The 8,034-nt window shown below is 38.5% G+C and overlaps 1 long non-coding RNA gene across 3 annotated transcripts; it reads left to right on the top strand.

Annotated features, from left to right (window-relative positions):
* Positions 1-533: 533 nt before the first annotated feature.
* Positions 534-6,503, top strand: LOC111926660 (uncharacterized). Of its 3 annotated transcripts, XR_015283717.1 has the most exons (4): positions 593-649; positions 1,519-1,718; positions 3,552-3,652; positions 4,249-6,503. It is a non-coding gene; the product is annotated as an uncharacterized LOC111926660 (long non-coding RNA). The 3 variants fall into 3 exon arrangements; XR_002863096.2 differs by lacking the exon at positions 1,519-1,718 and having other exon boundaries at positions 534-633; XR_002863097.2 differs by lacking the exon at positions 1,519-1,718 and having other exon boundaries at positions 580-649.
* The last annotated feature ends 1,531 nt before the right edge of the window (positions 6,504-8,034 follow it).

The following is an 8,034-nucleotide window of genomic DNA, read 5'->3' as shown; positions in this document are numbered from 1 at the left end:
GTTTGGCTAGAAATCCTTCCCTTTCTCTTTGGCCTCAGAGAGAGCTGCTGGCAGATCTTTTTCGTTGGTTTTTTTTGATTTTTTGTTTTTTTTTTAATTGCCTACAAGACAAAAAGGTCAAGAGCTATATAAAGAGATTGGCTTCTTGGAAAAATTCTTAGCAGGGCTCATTGAGAGAGCATTAAACTAGATTTGAAGGGGTTTGGAGATGTAACCAGACCTGAAAGAGATAAATTGTGCAAAGGGGAGAATTATAGTGATCACCCAAGCAGCAAAAGGAGGTTTTAGAGGGGTCACCTTCAGTCAGTACAAGCACCAAAGATGACAAGACAGGACCATGGGGCACCCCTTTGCTACCCAGCTGGGAAATGGGAGCAGTCAAATGCTTCTGTGAAGTTTCTGTACACCAACACATGCAGTATGTGGAACAAAGAGGAGGAGCAGGAGACCTGTGGGCAGTCACAGGGCTTTGACCCCGCGGCCGCTACGGAGACGCGGTGGGACAGCTCCCGAGACTGGAATGTTGTCACGAAGGGCTACGCTCTGCTGAGGAGGGACAGACCATGAACACACAGAGGTGGATTTGCCCTTTACATGAGGCAACGCTTGGAGTGTGCTGAGCTCTGTCTCGGGGTGGGTGATGAGCAAGGTGAAAGCTTATGGGTCAGGACAAAAGAGCTGGCTGGGAAGGGTGACACTGGTGTGGGTGTTTGCTCCAGACCACAGGAGCAGGAGGAAGTGGGTGAGAACTTCTACAGGCTACTAGAAACAACTTCACAGTCACAGACCCTGGTTCTTGTGGGGGAATTTCACTACCCTGACATTCACTGGAGAGGTGCAGTTTGGAACATTCCTAGAAAGCACTGATGATAACTTCCTGTCACCACCAGTGAAGGATCTGACAAGGAATGGTTGGCTCCTTGACTTCATATTAACAAACAGTTATGTGAAGGAGATGTGAATATTGGGTGAATCCTTGGCTGTAGTTCATGTAGACCATGAAGTTGGGGAGATCAGTATTGGGTGAGGAGGAAAAAGGGTAGTGTGATTATAACCATGGATTGCAGGGGAGCTAAATTTAGCTTCTTCAGGGATCTTCTTGGAATAATCCCATGGGAAAGAGTCCTTCATGGAAGAAAGGCCCAAGAGAATTTGTTGATAGTCAAGGATCAGTTCCTTCAGAATCAAGAATGACGTATGCTGATGACCAAGAAATTATGAAAAGGGGGAAAGAGATCTGCATAGATGAATAAAAAAACTCCTATTGTTACTCAAGTGCAAGAACTTACACTCACCAGATCAGTCTGAATATAGAAACCCCTAAAGGAAAAGGAGAAAGCCTTAAAAGCTCTTTAATACAAGCAGATGATTAACTAGCCACCTGTGTAGACCAGAAGGAGCCTAGGAGTTCCAGAAAACCAAAGCTATAAAAAAAATTCCAGCTTGAAGCAAGAATTACACTTTTATATGTGGATACTGTAGCTTTTAAAGTTATTTTCAAATTTTTAATCACTGAAGCTTCCCATCTAAAGATGACATTGGAAAATCAGGACTTCTCAGAGCTGCTTCTCAGAGCTGATACTTCCTTGGTCTCTGAAGCTCAAGGCTCAGGCCCCCTGTTCAGATATCTTCCAGAACTAATGGGAAGAGCCTGCTCAGCACCACTCAATCCACCCAGCATATCCCAAAGAACCTAGGCTCCTAAACTGGGCCCTCAGGTCAGTAGAATGAGTTTTTAACCAAATACATAAGCTGACTTCTGCAGCTTTTCACCTGGCAAATAATATTTCAACTTTTTTTTTTTATTATGATTTATTCTGAAAAAAAAATTCTAAATGCCTGCCCACTCTCTGCCTCAGTTTTCAGAACACCAAATGCCATATGACTTTATTAATTAAATTAATATTAGAAAATTTATTAATGCAAAGAAATAATGTTAAAAATAAACCAAAACACAAAAAAGTAAAAAAAAAATCCACTGAACTTAATTTTTTCACCCATTTAGGTAGCTCCTCATTGAGGAAAAAGCTTCCTACAAATGGACTTTCAATTCAATTTTGAAAAACACATAAGAAAACTGAAAGTAAACAATAATTTTCCATTTGTCACTGAAATTGCTTACTTTCAAACTACATTACTTTCTCCTGCTCCATTTAATCATTTTTCCCCCCCACTTTCTACCAATAGAAACGTTATTTCTTCATCTTTCTAGAAGAATAAGACATCATTTCTCTTGAACTTTCTAGTCAGCTTGTTCTATATTCTAGTGGCATATTTTCCAAACCTGTTCAAACCTGACCAAACATGTTTTGTACTGTATTTTCAAGCCTCAGTTATCACTTTATAAAAACTTAGCAAGTTCCCACAATTATATCTATCACACTAATTGATTAATTAATTTTCTATAGCACAAGAGCCAGTTGAAGTATGCTAATAATGAACAGGAAAGCTTGAGTATCTCTTCCTTATAATAACAATTAATTGATTTAAGTATCCTGTTTTTGACAACAAATTGAAAGCTGAGTAGCTTCAAAGACATCCTCAGTGCTTTTATTATATTTTTCTCCATTGTGAATGATGTGTTAATCCTAGTCCAATATTTTTTTTTCCATATGCTCACTTTTTGTTATAAATAATCTACTGAGTAATCTACAGTGTTGCTCCTTATGGAGAGGAGCAAATGTTATCTACTTTGGATATGCATATAAGAATCTGGTCAAAATTCAATGATTTCTGGACCTCAGCTGGCTCGAGGTAAATCCCTGTAAAGATTGTTTATGAGCTAAACTCAATGGCTACATCCTATACCAGTGGAAGCTGGTAATGTGCAGGAGGGAGAAAATACCTTGAGTTGTTCATGGCTGAAGATCACAGCAGCAACAGATGAACATGGGAAAGAGGGGGTACACAAGCAGAGAAAACATGTGAAAGTCACAAACTGAGGTGGATTTGTGAGTTCCAGGAAGACCCCTGGATCTATATTCTTGGTGTTCTTGAGCACATGCTGAAAACAAAATTAATGGGGGTTTTTTTGGTTTTTTTTAGTTAATTCTCTGAACTTGAAATAAGGACTTCTGGGCTCTGCTTTAATTTCTGCTGCATACAAGATTTGGACCAATTTTTTTTCCAATTTTTTTCTTTACTTTCTTTTATGAAATGAGTATCATAGTTTGTCAGCCTCAGTTTGGATTACATATTCTCCCTGCATTTACAAGATGATCTTTCACAGCATGATCCTGTGACTTCAGCTTGTTACTTCAGAGCAACAATACATGAGATGTTGCCAAGTGTTAGCATTATTTCACTGTCATCTCTATGATTTTTTGTGCTTGCTGTTTCACAGAGGGTTTGCAGAGGAATCTCAGTCCTCTCTCAAAGACTGCTCTAGCTTGCATTGCTACAGAGGACAATCAAAGGATCAGAAAACTAAAAAAAAAGACTGAATATTGAATAGTTTTTTCCATTTAATGATTTATGAGTCAATCCAAAAGGTGTTTAGCAGGCAGACATTACTGTCACCACCATCATCATCTTCTCTCCTTGACCACCAGAGGCTGCCAATCAACCAGGACATAAACAGAGGGGCTCAGGACCATGATGTGCACAGCCAAGGTGCACCTTTCTCACTTTCCATAGTGAGTTGCAATAATGAGTGAGTATGATTGAGGAGCCTCAAGACTCCCTCTGACCCTTTTCATGCATTGTCCCTGCAGCCTTAAAGTTGTGCAGATCTGCTCATAAAAAAAAACCATAATTGCCCTTAGGCAACTTGTTCTGTTGGAAATAATTGAGATAAGAATAACAGGAAATTGGTAGATATTGGCAATTAAGACATTTATTGTAATTGATTGTATAGCATGCCTTATATTATTATAAGCTTTAATAATCAGAAGCCCATAACTAAGTCATCTTTGGCTGTGGAGAACTATGACCAATATGTGCCATAAAAACAGGAGCATCTGTAGTCATTGATGTTCTCTGATCTTCTAAATGCATGCTGCAAATTGTATTATCCAAGATAACAGAAAGGGAAATGTCTTGTTTCAGAAATAGTATGAACATAATCAGATTTGAGAAACCAAATGATTTTAGTAATATGGGGCACTGTGCTCTGAGAGCAGAGAAATGGGTTTGTGAATTGTAGTTAGCTATTCAGTAAATGACAGAAAATAAGCCACAGGGACTTCATCCTTCACTGTTGGCATAACTGCTGCTTTTGACAATTCAATAAAAATTCTGTTTTCTCAGGTGCCACACATGGGAAATATGAAATGTGGAGATTGATGAACAGAGTAACTTCAGAGTAGCCACTTGCACCCTAAAGTTACTTTGGAGGAAAGAACTTCATGAAACTAAGTCAGTGAAAGTCTGTTCCAGGAGTCATGCCTTCCTTAATCAAGTCATTATGTTCTTGCACTGTTCAGAGGTGAATCTTTATTGCATTTTAAGCGCTCTTTTCCCAGCTGTGGTTTAGTGTGCTGTGTGTGTCCCCACAAATCACAGCAATTTACACCTGTCAATCAGCATCTCCTGCCTTAAGACTTTTATATACATATCAAACTTTCTGGGGCAGTAAAAACCTCTTTATTCAATGTTTACAAAGCTCCTAATGCAGCAAAGATCTGGTCCAGGACTGGCTTATATAGGTAATGCGACAACTCAAATAATTAGCAATAAAAAAAATACTTCACAAACACTACATCTATAATTCAGTTGCAGTAGAAGGAATCAACTGTTTCTACTTTAAGGTAGATCAGTCATAGCTACAAAAGCTTGGAACACCAAGCCTCAGGATAGCTATGGATTGTAATGATGTTATAGATTAAAGACAGAAGGAAACCCTTTTCTTTTTCTTACTCAGAAGTAAGAAGCAATGACCCATCATAAGGGTAGGATGAAGGACAAAATGGATCTTGAGTCCGCTTCCTATAAAATTACATATATGCAAAAGATTGCAACATGAACACAATTAAAGAGAAGACCAGGACATGCCCAGCAATGCTAAATATACATGCCTAATGTTTTGACATCAGTCTAGTTTTGCCAAATATAGTTCTTATTAATTCCTTGTCCTTTTTGTTTCATAAAGCAGTGATCTCATGTTCCTGCCACTGAACACTATATTTTCTTTTTCCAAGGAAGCCATTAATATATAAGCCATGGTTTGGACCCTTAGCTGCTTGGAAGATTAACGATTATACACCCTTGTATATTATTCATAACTAAGTTAAAATAATTGCCATATTAGAAGTTTTGAATTAATCTGGAAGTTTATATAGTACTCACTTTACATTAGGTTGTTAAAAGATACTTTCAAAGATGTTTTAGAACAAAAGATGCTAAAATGATATTTAAGATCTTTATCATAAAATGGTAGAGGCATTTAGTCTATCAATTATAATTTTGAAATTTTTAAATCAGACTCCCTCTGAGTTAGATGAAGTTAGTAGAGATATAGAATCAGATTTTGGACTTGGAGCCAGGAATTGTAGCATACTATTTTTCATGTTCATGGCACAGAAAAAAAACAAAACCTTTTCTGCAGTGACTGACTGCTCTAGCTAAAATATTTACAAGACTATTTAGTAAAGAGCCTCTTGATTAAGTTGGAACCTAATTTAATATATTTTGCATTCCCTTACCACACTTCACAGATTTTCTCAATTCAATGAGACTTTCTACTGAGGGATTTAATACAATAAATCCAGGGATTTGTATTTCTGTGTGGGTACATATTTTTAGCTACTCATTACAAGGTAACTTTTTCTTTTGTGTTTAAAACTGAACCCCTGTGACAAATGGCCTTTCAAAAGATTATCTGGTTGAGAGACACTTAACACCCCCATGTGCTGATGTTTCACTGAGCAGGCTTTCAAAACAGGTTTTAAATTACATATTTTTCAACAAGCTGATTTTTATGAAGGAACAGCTGTTGAGTAAAGAGAAGAAATAATAACAGAAACAATGTGAAAATGTGGGAAAATTGGCAGCATACAAAATTAAAAACACTTTTGTGAGTGCCACCACACATCAAGGGACCCTCTTGTTCGTAAACAAATGGGCATAACCTCTCTTTATTATTTATGTATCAAAATATAGTTTCTCTAGATCCTGCTGAAGTAACTTCAGGTCAAAGTTTCAGCAGAAAAAGAATCAGCAAATGCAAATGCAGCACAGTTTTCTGCTGGATTTGTTATCTGGTTCAACTAGTCCAAGCAGCTTAAGGAAAAGCTCAGGTCCACACAAAAGCACATGGATTTTGGATAGGAAGACAATTTCTGAGGTCAGTTTGTGAAATCTCAGCCCAATTCAAAGGCTGCTGATGTCTACAGCAAACTTTGTCATAATTTTATATATAATGGCTAGAGCATCATATTCAAAGAGCATTGACAAATAACTTGCAGAGTAATGACTCTTATTTCTCTAGGTGTACACAAACAAAATTCCATCTGCAGTTACAGAAAGGCAGTACAATAAATAGTGTGAATGCCTTTTGGCTCCCCTATATTAGTACTTTTAATTTCTAGCACTGCTAGTCCAAAAGGGTGGGGGGTGCTGTGACTTTTTTGAGGGGGTGTGTGATTTGGGGGTTTGGGAAGGGGGAGGTGTTTGATTGTTGTTTGTGGCAGTCTTTGGTTGGGTTTCTTTGTGATTCCAACTTGGCTCAAAGATTTTTATCACTAAATGAAATGGCAGGATGGTGAAATCCATTAGGGAAGAGCAGCTGCTCAACCAAACAGTTTGCCTCATCATTCCCATTACTTTGTGAGCAACCTGTTGTTTCCCACCATGGGTAACTGAGCAAGGGCAAACCAGCAAACATTTCTACCAACAGTTCAGAACACACTTCAGAAGGTTTTCCCCCAAAGCCATTTTGGGACTCAGGTTGTGCAAGGCTTTTGGGATGCCAGAAGCCCCTCCAGGCAGTGGGGGGAAGGAGAGCAGGGCATGTGTTTTCTCCATCAGAGCAACAGGGAAAAGTTCCATCTCCTCCCTCACTTTGCCCTGGCACAGCCTCCATGCCAGGCAAGGGGCAGGTCACCATTTGGGGAGAGAGATTTAAAGACAGTCAGCATTCCTGGCTCATTACTAACTTCATGGCAAGGGAAGGTGGAAGTTGTCAACCTTAATTAATGCCTGTTTTAAAAGCACTTTACATTCCTTGCCTGACGTGTGTTTCACAAAAGCCAAGAGCTGTTGTTATTAACAACTTGCAATATAAACACACTTGGCCTGATTTTCCTCTCCCACACAAAAGGCTTCACGCTTGTTTTGGTCCCGATTGGGGTGGAAAAAGGAGGCTTTCTGTGGTCAGTACAAGGGGAGGGCCTGAGAGGTGCCACACAAGAACCTCCAGAAGAAAAGCCAGCAGGAATATAAAAAATTATCTTGGCTAAGTGCTCCATTTCTTGAAGGCTGAGCATAGAATCAAAACAACATCAATTGTATAAACCTTTGCTTCTGTGAGCTTCTTATTTGGTTGAGTGAAAAATTGTCTTGTTTGGAAAATTATTTTTTTCACAAATGCTTTTTTCCTTTTTACTGTGTCAAACTGCTTATGATACAGCTAGAGCTAGAGAAACATCAAAGAAATTCTACTGAGATGCTTTGATCAGGAAAAAAATGAACCACAAATAAAAAAAATAGGAAAGAAAGGAGACAGGGCTCATCAGCTTAGATCCTGAAACACTTTTCTGTAAAGCATTAAGATATTTGGAGAGGAAAAAATCCCCACCAAACACTATCCAGTTCTCAGATCAGTCCCAGAGGTTATAAGCTTTAATGTTCTGCAGGTCACAGGAGGCTCTTTAGTTTGTCCTTGATCCTTTCAAGTAGTTGGAAATGAAAACACGGTGCAGAAGCTGTGGCTTCAATTAGACATAATATCAAAAAAAGCTTGATAGCTCTTCCTTGCTAATGAGGAAAAAATAAATGCTCTGTTAGAACACCACCCCACCCTGCCAGCTGACGTCAATAGAGCAATTACACACATCTAAATATCATAAGTCAGGGTAGCTCAACAAACACATTTTA

Source organism: Cyanistes caeruleus, chromosome 2 (genome assembly GCF_971803275.1).
Source record: "Cyanistes caeruleus chromosome 2, bCyaCae1.hap1.1, whole genome shotgun sequence".
Lineage (NCBI taxonomy): Eukaryota > Metazoa > Chordata > Aves > Passeriformes > Paridae > Cyanistes > Cyanistes caeruleus.
This window is presented reverse-complemented; position numbering and strand designations above follow the sequence as displayed.